Below are 13,658 nucleotides of genomic sequence, written 5' to 3'. Positions count from 1 at the left end.
TGGCAGTTAGTAGCAGTGCAAGGCACCCAGTTGTCATGTGTATGCTGTTGGAAACTTATGTCAGTTGCACATCTCATTTTCTTTCCAATTTGGCTAAACAGGAAGTGGGGAGGTCACGTTAAATTGCTTCCCCCTTGGCAGGCTGAACAGTAACATGTGCCTTGATTGTAACTGGAGTGCCTACTTGAATTCTGAGTTGCCTGAGCCTTAAATCCTGCATGGCAACCCACCCAATGTTTTTATGATTTGAAAGCTCTGATGGGATCCAGACGCTCACACACAGACACACATGCCTGCTCACAAGCTGGAGACATATACACATGGCAGCTCCACTCTATTACTAAGTGCAAGCTCATATGATCAGAACCTAGAAATAGGTTATCTGGAGTCCATTGCCTTAACACATTGATCATCATATATGGTTTCCATATTACACATCTTGGTGGGGGGCATATTTATGGGAAGACATGCCTAGCTATGGCCTCATCTGACCTAAACCCCCACACTCCACCTGCACCAGTCATATGACTGATTCACTCTAAACACCACCCACTTACAATAAGCCCAACCTTTCCATGGATCCCATATGTATGGGTCTTTATTAATCGCTCCCCAGGAGCCGCTTGCTATGAGCTCCCTATTGCTGCCCCCCTTGGGGGTATATGAAGAATAAGATTCAAGGGCAACTGCCTTGAATGGGGGTCAAGGTTCCCAAGGCAACGGATGAGGCACAAGTTAGGTTGCATTATGGAAAGTCTCATCAATGAAAAAACGCTACCCAACAATCGATCTTTTTATGGAACTAGAGTCTATTTACCCTTTATCTTTGAATCCAGTCCGTGCGCTCCTTTAATTGGATCAAACTCTTGTACAATAGCGATTGACATAACGAAGTTTTAATGACATCATTCATCTCCATTTCTCTGCTGAGCCATCAATATTATTTTTCATTTATTCCCAAAGCACCCGGTGCATCAGGCATACCAAGAGGATGCTGGGAAGTGTAGTTCACCTCTGATTGTAACTGCTCAGCATCCCCCCCCCCAGCTCGTACAAACTTCATTAGCGTATCACAATAAGTCGGTGAGATCCTTATCTCCTGATTGTGTTCAATGGAGGCTGTTCTACAAAGCCATCAGCTATGTGACGGGGCAGCTCAATGAGTGACACAGATTCTTATTGGAGACATGCAAATGTCTAACGGAGAGAGAGTGATCGTTCACTGGGACGCAGCTTGTCACAACACGTCGTCTCATTAGAGCGACACTACAGTGACATTTGGGGATCATGACTTCAGCACTGTGTGGCCATAGGCAACTAATACCTTAATTAACGAGGAGCACTTGATCAGCGCCGTGAATTAGAAAACCCTCATTAGGTGCACAATCCGTAATCTGTGCCGATGGGGAGGCTGAGGGCGCAGGGAGTTGTCACGGCAAGAAGGACCTCTGCATGGTGGCATCTTCCCAGGCATCACAGCAATAACAATGTTATACCCAGGTGAATCATAACCTAGGGTCAGGATTTAGACATGAGCCCCCCATGCTGCTTATTAATAGAGAATACAGAGACCCACCCCCTTACAATAAACCCTGTACTAATCCAATGAGCACAAGGCAAAGTGATCACAAGTGGCACTTGGGGGAAAGAGTTAACAGTATACTCCTAGAATCTAGAGGGCTAGCTCTTGGGAACTGGGGCCTCTCCTCTACTGTTTTAATACAGCTCTGTGGCGTATATCAGCTCTATTTGTCAATTCTCCTGCTTTGTGTTGCAGAGCTGGCACAGAAATAGTTAAACAAAACAAATCCAGCAGTACACAGGTCTGTCACTATTCTAGTGTTAACAAGAGCCCCCCCCCCTTCCTTATGGAAAGGCAAGTGATCTTGTAAAGACATGAAGTTTCCAGTGCACAGAAGGCATCTGCTTAGTGCAAAGTGACTTGGGGAAAGGAAGGGGCTCCTGTCTACAGCCACATTCCTTTCTGCCCTTTTGGTTTTTTTTCCTTTTTTTGGTACCTTTCATGGAGACAGATGCCAGCCCTCCAGCTGTCACGGCTGCTTGGTGTTTAGTTGTAAAAGAGAAGTCAATCTGCAGCGGAGGAACACTGAGATTCCTCTGCCCCCATATATAGAGACATATAGAGATATATATAGAGAAAATAGACAGATATAGAAATATATAGCGACATATAGAGAAATATAGAAAGATAGAGAGAAATAAAGAGATAGAGACATACTGTATAGAGATGGAGAGACATAGAGAGAGATATAGTACACTGTATACGCTCCTTGTATTCATGTGTTTGCTCATGCCAGGCAGCACTTATGGTGTAGAGAATATATAATTGGACTCACCCAGTGTTCTACCCCAGCAATCACGTCAAGCAGCAGTAATCCTAAATAGATCCAGCCCGGATTGGAATCCCCCCAGCAGCAGAGTTGCATTTAGTCGTTGTTTTTGTGGCTCCTAGAGCTGGGAGAGTATTAGAGGCAAATCCCGGCACACATCCCTTCCCACTGATGACTTCCTCTGCAGTGGAGGGAGCTGGATTCCTGGAGCTGACTGCTGCCCCCTAGAAATGTAGGAAAGGCTCTGCTTTCCCTTCTCGGGCATTGTAAGGATTTGGGGAAGGGCTCCACTGGTTTCTCCCCCGCCCCTATACAATGCTCTTTGTCCCAGTGCAGTTGGAAGTGCAGACACTCTTAAAGAGACAGGACAGTGCTCAGGTTACACCTTGGCACACTTACATTCTCACACTTACATTCATCAGCCTTTTAACCCCCCCCCAATTATAGGGGAAGCAGTTTTTAAAATAAATAAAATATTTATTTATTAAACTACTGGGGGAGATTAGTCGCCCAGCGACAAATCGCTTCTTCTCCGGGCGACTAATCTCCCCAAACTGACTCCCCGCCTGCAAATCTCCCCCAACTGCCTCCCTGACGGCTAGAATCTAAATTCGGGTAGATTAGTCGCCCGAAGAAGATGCGATTTGTCACTGGGCGACTAATCTCCCCCAGTAGTTTTTTGTGCCCCTGCCCTTAGACCCTCCTGTCACTAAGTAGTGCCATTTACATTCAACTTGTGACCCTCCTGTTGTTCTCTTCTACTGGACTGGGAGACAAAATAGGCCCCGGCATTCCAAATACAGAGAGGCCCAAATAGCCCAATAAAAAAATTACTGTCTGTGGCATTTTAGAGCAGCCCCTCTGGCATTTGCTGGAACCCAGTCCGGGCCTGGACAACTCCCAGCAGCTCCTGACATATATTTAGCTACAGAGACCAAATAGCTCATTCATTTATATCGCTTATGGTGCTCTTGAACCACAACTCTCAGAATCCAGTTGTGCAGACTGCAAAGCCCATTGCTGATGTGACCCACCAGGGTGCTCATTGTGCTGATTTGGCACCAAATAATTTTACACGCTGTGTGCACATGGCCCTTGATTTCCACTTAAATAAGCAAAATAAGCATATGGGGGGCCCTTGGAATCTCCGGTGGGCCCCAGGTGCCCCAGTCCAACACAAGCAGATCCTCTGATTAAAGTTCTTTGATCTGTGTTTGTCCAATCAGTGTCAGCTCTGCAAATGCCTCAGCTGCTGCAGATGCTCTTGGGCAATTACCTATTAATCAGCCACTCCTCCCCATATGTTCTGGCACAGGATCCATCAAATAGTCAGTCCAGTCAGTGACTGCCAAGGGTTCTGCTGATGTGTTGGATATAGTTCTAGGGCCGGGTGCAACAGGTAGGAAATTAGATCATTTAGAGCAATCCCAAGTGCTATTACGGGAGTCTGAATCAGAAGCACCCAATGAGGTCAGCAACTAGGGTGCCAGTAGGTGCATCAGCTCTGCCAAAGCCAAACTGGGACTGATCCAACAGGAAGTGATTGTTATACTCTGTATCCTGATGATACACTGTATTCTAATGGCAGGGGAACATTCCTCTACATCTTACTCTGTGTCCATTAATGGCAAATAAATATTGCCTGGTTATATAGTAGTGTGCACATCAAAGCAGATTGGCCCTCTCCGAGTGCTAGATGGGGTCACAGATGAGTGAGACAATACACATTACAAGGGCTGTGTCTGCTGCTCAGAAAGTTTCATTAAAGCTCAGTCTCCTCTTTCCAATACAACAATGCGCCGGGGGATCTCCTCCTTCCTCTACACTTCATCAGATTTTCACAAATTGCATTGCTGCCCAACATTATTTGTGTTCCCTTCGTCCCACGGAATTCTGGCTCCCAGCGACGGAATGAACTGAAAGTCTGACTGCAACTGCTGCAGCTTTTTTAATGAGTAACCAGCAAAGGAAAGACTGCCCCTGTTTATTCACAGCCTACTGATTCCACTCCATTGCTTTGTGGTTCCGGTACTACCTGACCACTGATTATTCTATACAGAGGCCCTTACTCACCCACCAGTAATTCCCAAAAGCCATGAACAGTCCTTAAAATATATTCTTATAAATGTGTCATCAGTTATGATGTGATGTCACTTCTAATATCCTTATCATTTACAGTAGGGGGTATATTATCCCTTATAATACATGAGTGATCCTCCGAGTTCCCTATATAACTCAGCCTGCAGCCTTGTTCCTTTATATGGTCACAGAACCCCCCAGTGACTTCTAATCTCCTTATTTACAGTAGGGGGTACATTATCCCTTATAATACATGAGTGATACTACGAGTTCCTGATATTCCATATTCCAGTACGTCTGGGCACCTCCCCCACTTGGGGCACCCCCCCTTGTCTCCTGCCCAATAAGCAATAAAAACAAAAGGACTGGGCGAGGCCTCTCTGCATCGTTAGTGATTAGTCTCATCAAGCTGACAACCTCATTACAAACTAAAAACAAATGGATGTTTTAAATAGTTTGCCCCAGGGCTAGTAACTGCTGGCAACCAATCAGCAGTTTGTTCTTACTGATCTGCTGCAGTTGGAATAAATGATAGCAAGAATCTGATTGGTTGCTATGGGTTACTAGAAGGAAAGCAGGTTGAGAGCTGGGGGTTAACGACCTAGTGGCTTTAAAGGGGAACTCCACCCAAAAACAGTGAAAGAAAATAATATTCTAAGCAACTTCTCCCATTAATAGCAGGTGAGTCATTTCCCTTTCTGCCTGGGGTGGGTGCTGCCATAAAATCCCCCATAGGCAGTCATTTAAAGAAAACAATATATATTATTTTATTGCTGCATTTGGCACCGTAATTCATCACTGAGACTTGGCACTATATTTACCCACAATTCCAAGCACTGAATTGGGAGAGAAGGGGCCTGGTTTAATAAAATAGCTGCTGCCATACAGTAAAACACTGACCTACATCTGCGCGTCCCTCCTAGTTCCCTTTCTGGGCCTGTTCCCCAGCACAATAATTGAACTGAAATGAATGTGGCAGTGCCAACTCCCCGCTGGCATATAAAAAACAAACTTTCTCACATTCCCCACTTTGTCTGGAGATTGTTCTCCGTGTGATCGTTCTACTGCGCCTTTAATTAGTGGCTTCAAAGTGTGTTTCTGCGTTTTGTGAATTAAAGGAGATGTAAACCCAAATATGTTGCCTAATGAGAGAAATTGTAACTCTTAGCCACTTCCCAATATCCATTCATTCCTCACTGAGTTTATAGTTCTGTGTAACTGTAATTGTGTCTGTCCCTTTCTCTGCACTGGTGCTTCTGACTCCTGATACAACTTCCTACTGCGGTTATAGTTCTGTGTAACTGTCATTGTGTCTGTCCCTTTCTCTTCTCTGCACTGCTGCCTCTGACTTAGGGTTGCCACATTTTCTGGAAAAATATACCGGCCTTCTTATATATTTATCTTTTTTCCCTATTAATAACATTGGGATCAACCATAATTTTTACCGGCCAGGCTGGTAAAATACCGGCCAGGTGGCAACCCTACTCTGACTCCTGATGCAACTTCCCCATATCCATTCATTCCTCATTCTAACTGGGTTTATAGTTCTGTGTAACCATCATTGTGTCTGCCCCTTTCTCTGCACTGCTGCCTCTGACTCCTACAACTTCCCAAAATCCATTCATTCCTCATTCTCACTGGCTTTATAGTTCTGTGTAACTATTATTGCTATTTGGGAGCAGTGTCTGTCTGGCCATTTCTGTTCTCTGGTTCTGACTGCTGAAACAATGTAGTACAAGTCAGTTTCCTCCAGGGCCCAGAAATGAATGAAGGGAGAGAGAGAGTCTGCAAAGCTTAATCCAGTCTGACATCAGCTTCATCCCAAGGATCTCGGAGGGGGTGAAACTGTGTGTATGTGGGGGGGCTGGCTGGGAAATCTAGGAAATAATTGACCTCCCTGTCACAAGCGGAGCCTCTAGATGCTGAATTGATTCATGAGTGTCGCAGGAGATAAGCCTGAGTGTTCAAGCACCTGATAGGTCAAAGGGGAAGCGTATGAGAACATTTGCTATGGGTATTTGCCTTTGTGATGGTTGCTCTCTTCAAGGGGAAATATTCCTCCTTTGTAAGCAGGGCCTGTGTTTTATTTTATAAATGCTCCAGGGTGAACCTGACGTTTTAGAAAAAGTCAGAATAGGAATGAAAATAACTTCATGCTGCCGCGGTCAATGTCATATCCTTTGTAGGGTTAACTTCCCCTTTAGTAAAGAAATGGAATCAAACCCCCCAACACAGACCTCATGTGCCCCAGTAGATGCCCTTGAGCTCATGTCGTCGATGTGTTGGGAAAGTGGCGCATCCCCAGATATCAGTTATTTCCCACCGTTCACTGAGCTCGCTAATGTCCATTAGGGCAATAAACCCTTTACAAGAAGCCTTTGTGTCGAACATTTCTGCTTCATATGGATTATGCTCCGTAAAGGTCACACAGCAGTGATTCACAGCAGGGGGGGGGTTATCAGTTTTGGGCTTTTTTTCTCCCATTAATGACAGACGATAATCTCACGATTCTGCATTCTTTTAAGAGATGATAATTTGGAGGGGTTAAATCAACCCAATTAAACAACCACTGTGTCCTGGACCTAAGATTCTAGGATAACAATGGCAACTTGATGCTTGTCATAATGTCTTCTCTTGCACCCAGAGGTCGTCAGGCTTTTTGGGTTCAAATCCGCTTTGAGGTCCAACATTTGGTCAGGCTTATACCATGGTTACAGATAGATGACAACTTTGTTCAGTCATTTATCCATAATTCCAAGGTTAATGACCTTTATTTTTAGTGGACTGAGTGGAGCTCCAAGCTGGAGAACCAAGAGGAAGACCTCAATCATTGCAGATAGTGTCCACGCTTAGAATTGAACTCAGGACCCCAGCACTCTAAGGCAGCAATGGAAACCACTCACCCAGTAAGTGTTCATCCCAAGTTGCAACCCTACCTGACCTTTAAACTGGGCTTCCAGGAATATCCAGGAGAGCAAACCCAAATCTTCCACTAAGTGGCCTTCAAGTTGTGCCACCAAAGCCTTTGGTCTATCTGAGCCATTCTTTGTGGCTGAAGCAATGTTCCCTCTTTGTAGTTCTAACAATATATAGGCACCCACCCCCTCGTATATTTTTATTGTCCCATGCCACTATGGGGGTCTCCTGCTTTGCAACAACTTATCCTTTGTTGTTCAAGCAGAATCCATCCACCGGCTGCAATGACTCTCTGGAAATTTAATCTAATTTGAAACCCATCATCAATTTCATGGCAATATGCAGACAACATGCGCCTTCATTAAGGAATATGCTTGGAAACAAAGTAACCGACTACAGGCAGGCAGGGAGGGAGAGTACCATCATATATAGCGACATCTTTGTGCCAGTGGGGCTCTTTGCTTTTTGGGGCCCTAACCGTAGTGAATGTGGCACAATGTGCAGGTTACATCATTGCTTCTGCTGAATGTACTCAATGTACCATTGACTTTTAATCTGGACCATTTCAATTTTAGGATGCTCAGGTGGTAGGACAAGGCCATTGTCCCCGGCACAGCTCTAGGACAATGGGAACTTTTATTCCCAGAAGCAGGTTGGCACATGAGCCGTATTGGCACAGTGTTACTCAGCACCACCAGATCCCAGAACATTGTAATGCAAATGGCCCCAAGGTGCCACATATCTAATATTACATGAAGTATAGAGCAGGGGGTGCCATACACAGACAGGACATCTGATCCATTACTCTGAGCCCAGGAGTTCCCCTGACACAAAGCCCTTGGGTTGCAAAACAGCTGGTTATATTACAAACCATCAACAGGTTTTCGGGGAGCGTTGGGCAGATAAGTGACTGCCAGCACAATGCCTGCCAATAGACAGCCTCCTGGGGGACACACGGATGTAGCGTGATTGATGGGCTAAGTTGGCAGGTGATCTGCTAATCCGGCTTGTCCGGAGCGGCACAAAGACATTTGCGAGAACAGGGTTCCCATTAAAGCTGCACAGATAAGCCCTCTGTGATTAAATGATGGGAAAGTCTGGCAGGGGCATCTTCCCCAGGGCAGCGCTGCCAGCAAGGTGCAACTGCCAGATATTCACAATATACGATAATAACCATAGGAGGGTACTGCACTCATAGTTGGTACTGTATCCATACCATAGACTGATACAGTACATATCCATAGGAGGGTACTGCACCCGGGTCAGACTGGTCTGGGCCAGCAGTACACCAGGGGCAGATGCTGTACTGCACTCACCCATTGAAATATCAATTAAATATATATACAATAAATTTTTAATCCTAGCAGGAAGGGATACAGATGCAATCTGAAATAGGAGGTAAATACTACCTGCACTTTTCATGAACTACAGCTCCCATCATCCTTTGTTAACCAATGAATACGGCAGTTTCAGTCAAGCTGACACCTTAATCAAATATCCCAAAGGAAGTGCAGCACCCCCCAGGGGCCCTATTTGCTGCTGCTGTGGTGCAGATCTATGACAAATCACACAGAGTGTCATAAAGTGCCGCAACATGCATCAGCGCAGTGACATCATAGCGAGGACGATGCACAAGGGTTTAGACGTTCTCATTTAATTGCTCAGAGCAGCAGAGAAGCAGAGGGAAGCAAGTGGCAGTGCAGATACAGTAACAAAGCATCAGGCTCTAATAGCCGGAAAGGAATTCCCCATGGAACCGCCTGACAGACAAAAAGAGATGAAACCCAACAGAGCCAGACTTTGGCTTAAGCTTCTCTTTCTAGATCTGTCTAATACGGGTTTATAACTCCCAGACATCTCACTCCCGACATCTCATACTAACACTGCAGCCTGGCCTTCACCCAACTGCACACAGACTGACAGACTGACAGACACCTGCACACTGGGGCCTCAGGAAACATTTTGTTCTTCTATTAATCTAGTTCCTTAATTTTAAGGTGCTGTACTTATACACATTACATGTCAGTGGTTTGTCCTGCTCTGCTTAGCTTAGCTTCCTGATCTCACAGGTAAAAGAGTTATGGGCACCTCCAGGCTCAATGCAGTAAATATGCAGCAAGACATAAAGAAGGGGAGTAGTTATAGAACTACAACCCACAGATCCTCCCCATGACGGCTGCATTGTGGAAAGGGTTAAACAGTTTTTGGGTGGAACTAGGGATGTGAGATTACCCTATTGGGGGAAGCTCAGTGGTGCTACATCCATATACTCATATTCCGTGGCGGTAAAATGCGTCCAAAAGCCGAGCACATAAGGAAACTGTTTCTTCTGGTCTCGCTTAGGGGCTGATTAAAATGTTAAATAGATCATGTTTAATCAGGAGGATGGAGACATTTATCCTGATTATCTCCCAGCAGGACTCCAGTGTGTAGGAACAAGTGACAGAAGCCGGCGAGCAGGAGACGGAGCCCAAACTCTTTCCAATGAAAGGCGATGAGAATCGGCAGCAGCGAACTCTGTTCTACCGTCAAGTGGTGGCACCAGAGCGAATGTAAAACTAATCAATAAGAAACAGGTTCACTGTTCACCTTTAAATGAACTTTTATTATTTGTGGTTTTTGAGTTATTTAGCTTTTTATTCAGCAACTCTCGAGTTTGCAATTTCAGCCATCTGGTTGCTAGGATCCAAATTACCCAAGCAACCATGCATTGATTTGAATAAGGTGCTGGAATATGAATAGGAAAGGCCTGAATAGGAAGATGAGTAGCAATAACAATAAATGTGTAGCCTTACAGAGCATTTGTTTTTTTAGATGGGGTCAGTGACCCCCCATCTGTACTGTCTGTGGGTGGCACTAGGCTCTGCCATGCTGGGGGCGCAGGAGTGCTTTTAGCTCTAGTTCTTTCCAGAGCTTTCTAAAGAAATAATTGTCAATGTTCCTCCCATATCCAAACCACACACGTGTGAGAGCTTTAGTTTTTCTTTAAAGGAACAGTAACGTCAAAAAATAAGTGTTTTAAAGTAATGAAAATATAATGTTCTGTTGCCCCTCACTGGTAAAACTGCTGGGTTTGCTTAAGAAACACTACTATTGTTTATATAAATAAGCTGCTGTGTAGCCATGGGGTCAGCCATTCAAAGGAGAAAAGGCTCAGTTTACACAGCAGATAGCAAATAAGCTCTGTCTGTCTAATGGTGTTATCTGTTATCCATTAGTTAACCTGTGCCATATAGCCGTTTTTCAATTTCCGCCATTGCTCCATAGCAGCATGTTAATATGAACTATAGTAGTGTTTCTGAAGCAAACAGATCAGTTTTACCAGTGCAGGGCAACACTACATGATATTTTCATTACGTTAAAGCACTTTCATTTTTTGGTGTTACTGTTCCTTTAATGCAAGGAGTTTAAATAGACTGTTCAATAGGACAGAGAAGACCCTGCCAATGTCCCCCACCACGCTGGTGTAAGGAGAGCGGCTGCCTGTCAGGCTGTAAGGATTGAGCCAAGGTTATCAGAATAATATCACAATGTAACACATGACAATTTGCATGGAGATAAGACAAGAACAAAAGGGCAGCGGCAATAACATCCCCAGCTCCTGTTCCTGATGTCCTGGCGCGTGTATCCGAGAGCCGGCACGGCGTTCAGTGGTGATATTGTCGCACAACACCGACACGTATATCGAGCCACCCCGGCACATGGCTCCGGCCTTTGGAAAGAACAATGAAATGTAAAGAGGAAACAAAGAAACAAGTACAAAGGAGATAGAGATGTGGGTGCTGCGCTTTATTTAGGGAAGTCAATGACTTAAAGGAGAAGGAAACCTAGTCGGAGCAAAAACCCTCCCCCCCTCCCGTGTGTTGCCCACCCTCCCTCCTCCCCCCTGGCCTACCTGTCCCGCTGGGCAAATGCCCCTAACTTGTTACTTACCCTTCTGCGCAGGTCTACGGAATTCACCAATGCCATCTTCTTCCAAGCGATATTCTTCCTGCTTTGACCGGCGCATGCGCAGTAGGAGCATTTCGCCGGTACGATCTACTGCGCATGCGCCAAAAGTCACGAAATCGGAAAACTTTGTGACTTTTGGCGCATGCGCAGTAGATCCGTACCGGCGAAATGCTTGTACTGCGCATGCGCTTAAACGCCGGTCAAAGCAGGAAGAAGATCGCGTGGAAGAAGATGTCGTCTGTGAACTCCGTGGACTGGACCTGCGCAGAAGGGTAAGTAACAAGTTAGGGGCATTTGCCCAGCGGGACAGGTAGGCCAGGGGGGAGGAGGGAGGGTGGGCAACACACGGGAGGGGGAGAGGGTTTTTGCGCCGACTGGGTTTCCTTCTCCTTTAATGATGGGAAATCAAATTCTTTGCTAATTAGGACATGGGCACACAGGCAGATTTGTGGAGATTTAATCGCCTCTTCTTCAGCACGACAATCTCCCCGAACTGCCTTCCCCTGCCTTCCGCATGCTAAAATGATCTAAAATCGACTGCGGCAATGCACTCGCAATGAAGTCGCCCGAAGTTTCCTTGTGAGGAAAGCTTTAAGCATATTTGCTGTAAAACCCTTGTCTGGCAGGCCAAGAAAAATACAGGAGCGGCATATGCGGAGGATTGTGAGAATGGTTACAAACAAGCCAAAGATCACCTCCAAAGACCTGCAAGAACATGTGCAGATGGTGTATCTGTACATCATTCTACAATTCAGTGCAATTTGCACAAAGAACATCTGTATGGCAGGGTGATGAGAAAGAAGCCTTTTCTTCACTCACGCCACAAACAGAGTCGCTTGTTGTATGCAAAAGCTCATTTAGACAAGCCACAGTCATTTTGGAACAAAGTGCTGTGATCTGTTGAGACAAAAATGTAGTTATTTGGTCAAAACAAAAAGCGCTTTGCATGGCGGAAGAAGAACACCGCATTCCAAGAAAAACACCCGCTGCCTACTGTCAAATTCGGTGGAGGTTCCATCATACTGTGGGGCTGTGTGACTAGTTCAGGGACTGGGGCCCTTGTTAAAGTTGAGGGTCGGATGAATTCAACCTAATATCAACTAATTCTTCAGGATAATGTTCAAGCATCAGTCACAAAGTTGAAGTTACGCAGGGGTTGGCTATTCCTACAAGACAATAACCCTAAACGCACTTCGAAATCTACAAAGACATTTATGCAGAGGGAGAAGTACAATATTCTGGAATGGCCGTCACAGTCTCCCGACTTGAATATCCTCGAAAATCTATGGGATGATTTGAAGCAGGCTGTCCATGCTCGGCAAACCTCAAATTTAACTGAACTGGAGAGATTTTGTATGGACGAATGGTCAAAAATACCGCCATCCAGAATCCAAAAAGTAGGCACAACTAAGTATTGATGTAATATCTCCGTTGGGGTGCCCAAATGTATGCACCGGTCTAATTTTGTTATGATGCATATTGCATATTTTCTGTTAATCCAATAATCAATGTCACTGCTGAAATACTACTGTTTCCATAAGGCATGTTATATATTAAAAGGAAGTTTGAAAGCTCAGCCAATGATAAACAAAACCCCAAAGAATTAAGAGGGGTTCCCAAACATATTCATATGACTGTAGTTCCAGGGGTACCCAGGGCACAAATATGCAATCACCCCAAATTTCACCCCTAACTGGCCTTCAAACTGGGCCCCCTTAGGTCAAAACAAGGTTACAGATGTATAGAAACATTGGGGTAACAATAACTCTGCTATAGTTCCAGGGGTACCCAGGGCACAAATAACACTGGGCCTCCTTGTGTAGGGAATCTATACTCTCTACTGACCAAATATGGATTCTGTATTTATATGTATATGAACATTTTCTGCTTGTTTGAAAGATGCTTCAGTTGCTTCAGATGCTTTATACCATGTATAAATGATAATGTCATTTTAGCTCAGGAGAGGAAATAATACCACATTACTGTCTGTTCACATTAAATAAGACAATTATCGATCTCTTTACACAACAATATTTGCCCATATTAGGTAACACTTAAAGTAAATAAAAGGGAAAGCAAACCCTACTTATAAAGGGGACTCATTTCTCTTTAAAGACCTTTGTGTCACCCGCCCAGGAGAGTCCTTTCTCCAATGACAGTTCTATTTATATTGCAGATATGATCTTCCTATGGTGATGCTATGGCATTCGCACACAATCAAACCGCCGACGTTAATGTCTTTTCAATTACCGGATTATGTTTCCAGCCATTTCTGATGCATAAATAGTGTCAGTGAACTCCCATCCCCATCGCTCCCTGTCCTCCAAATGCCATTAATAAATAATAATCACATTAAGCCCA

General features: G+C 44.8%; 1 protein-coding gene across 7 annotated transcripts in view; it reads right to left on the bottom strand.

Annotated features, from left to right (window-relative positions):
- LOC108699920 (disabled homolog 2-interacting protein) overlaps positions 1 to 13,658 on the bottom strand; it is a 254,554-nt gene that overhangs the window by 67,874 nt on the left and 173,022 nt on the right. Inside the window, exon 1 of one of the 7 annotated variants that reach the window (XM_041575187.1) lies at positions 2,358 to 2,715. The exons of 5 other annotated variants lie outside the window; for them this stretch is intronic. The gene's annotated coding sequence lies outside the window, so the exon portion shown is untranslated. Of the gene's footprint in view, positions 1 to 2,357; positions 2,716 to 13,658 lie in introns of those variants that run through there. One more of the 7 variants, XM_041575186.1, reaches the window with a different exon arrangement.

This window comes from Xenopus laevis, chromosome 8S, assembly GCF_017654675.1.
Source record: "Xenopus laevis strain J_2021 chromosome 8S, Xenopus_laevis_v10.1, whole genome shotgun sequence".
Classification (NCBI taxonomy): Eukaryota; Metazoa; Chordata; class Amphibia; order Anura; family Pipidae; genus Xenopus; species Xenopus laevis.
Note: the sequence above shows the minus strand (reverse complement) of the source record. Positions and strands in the feature narration are given on the sequence as shown.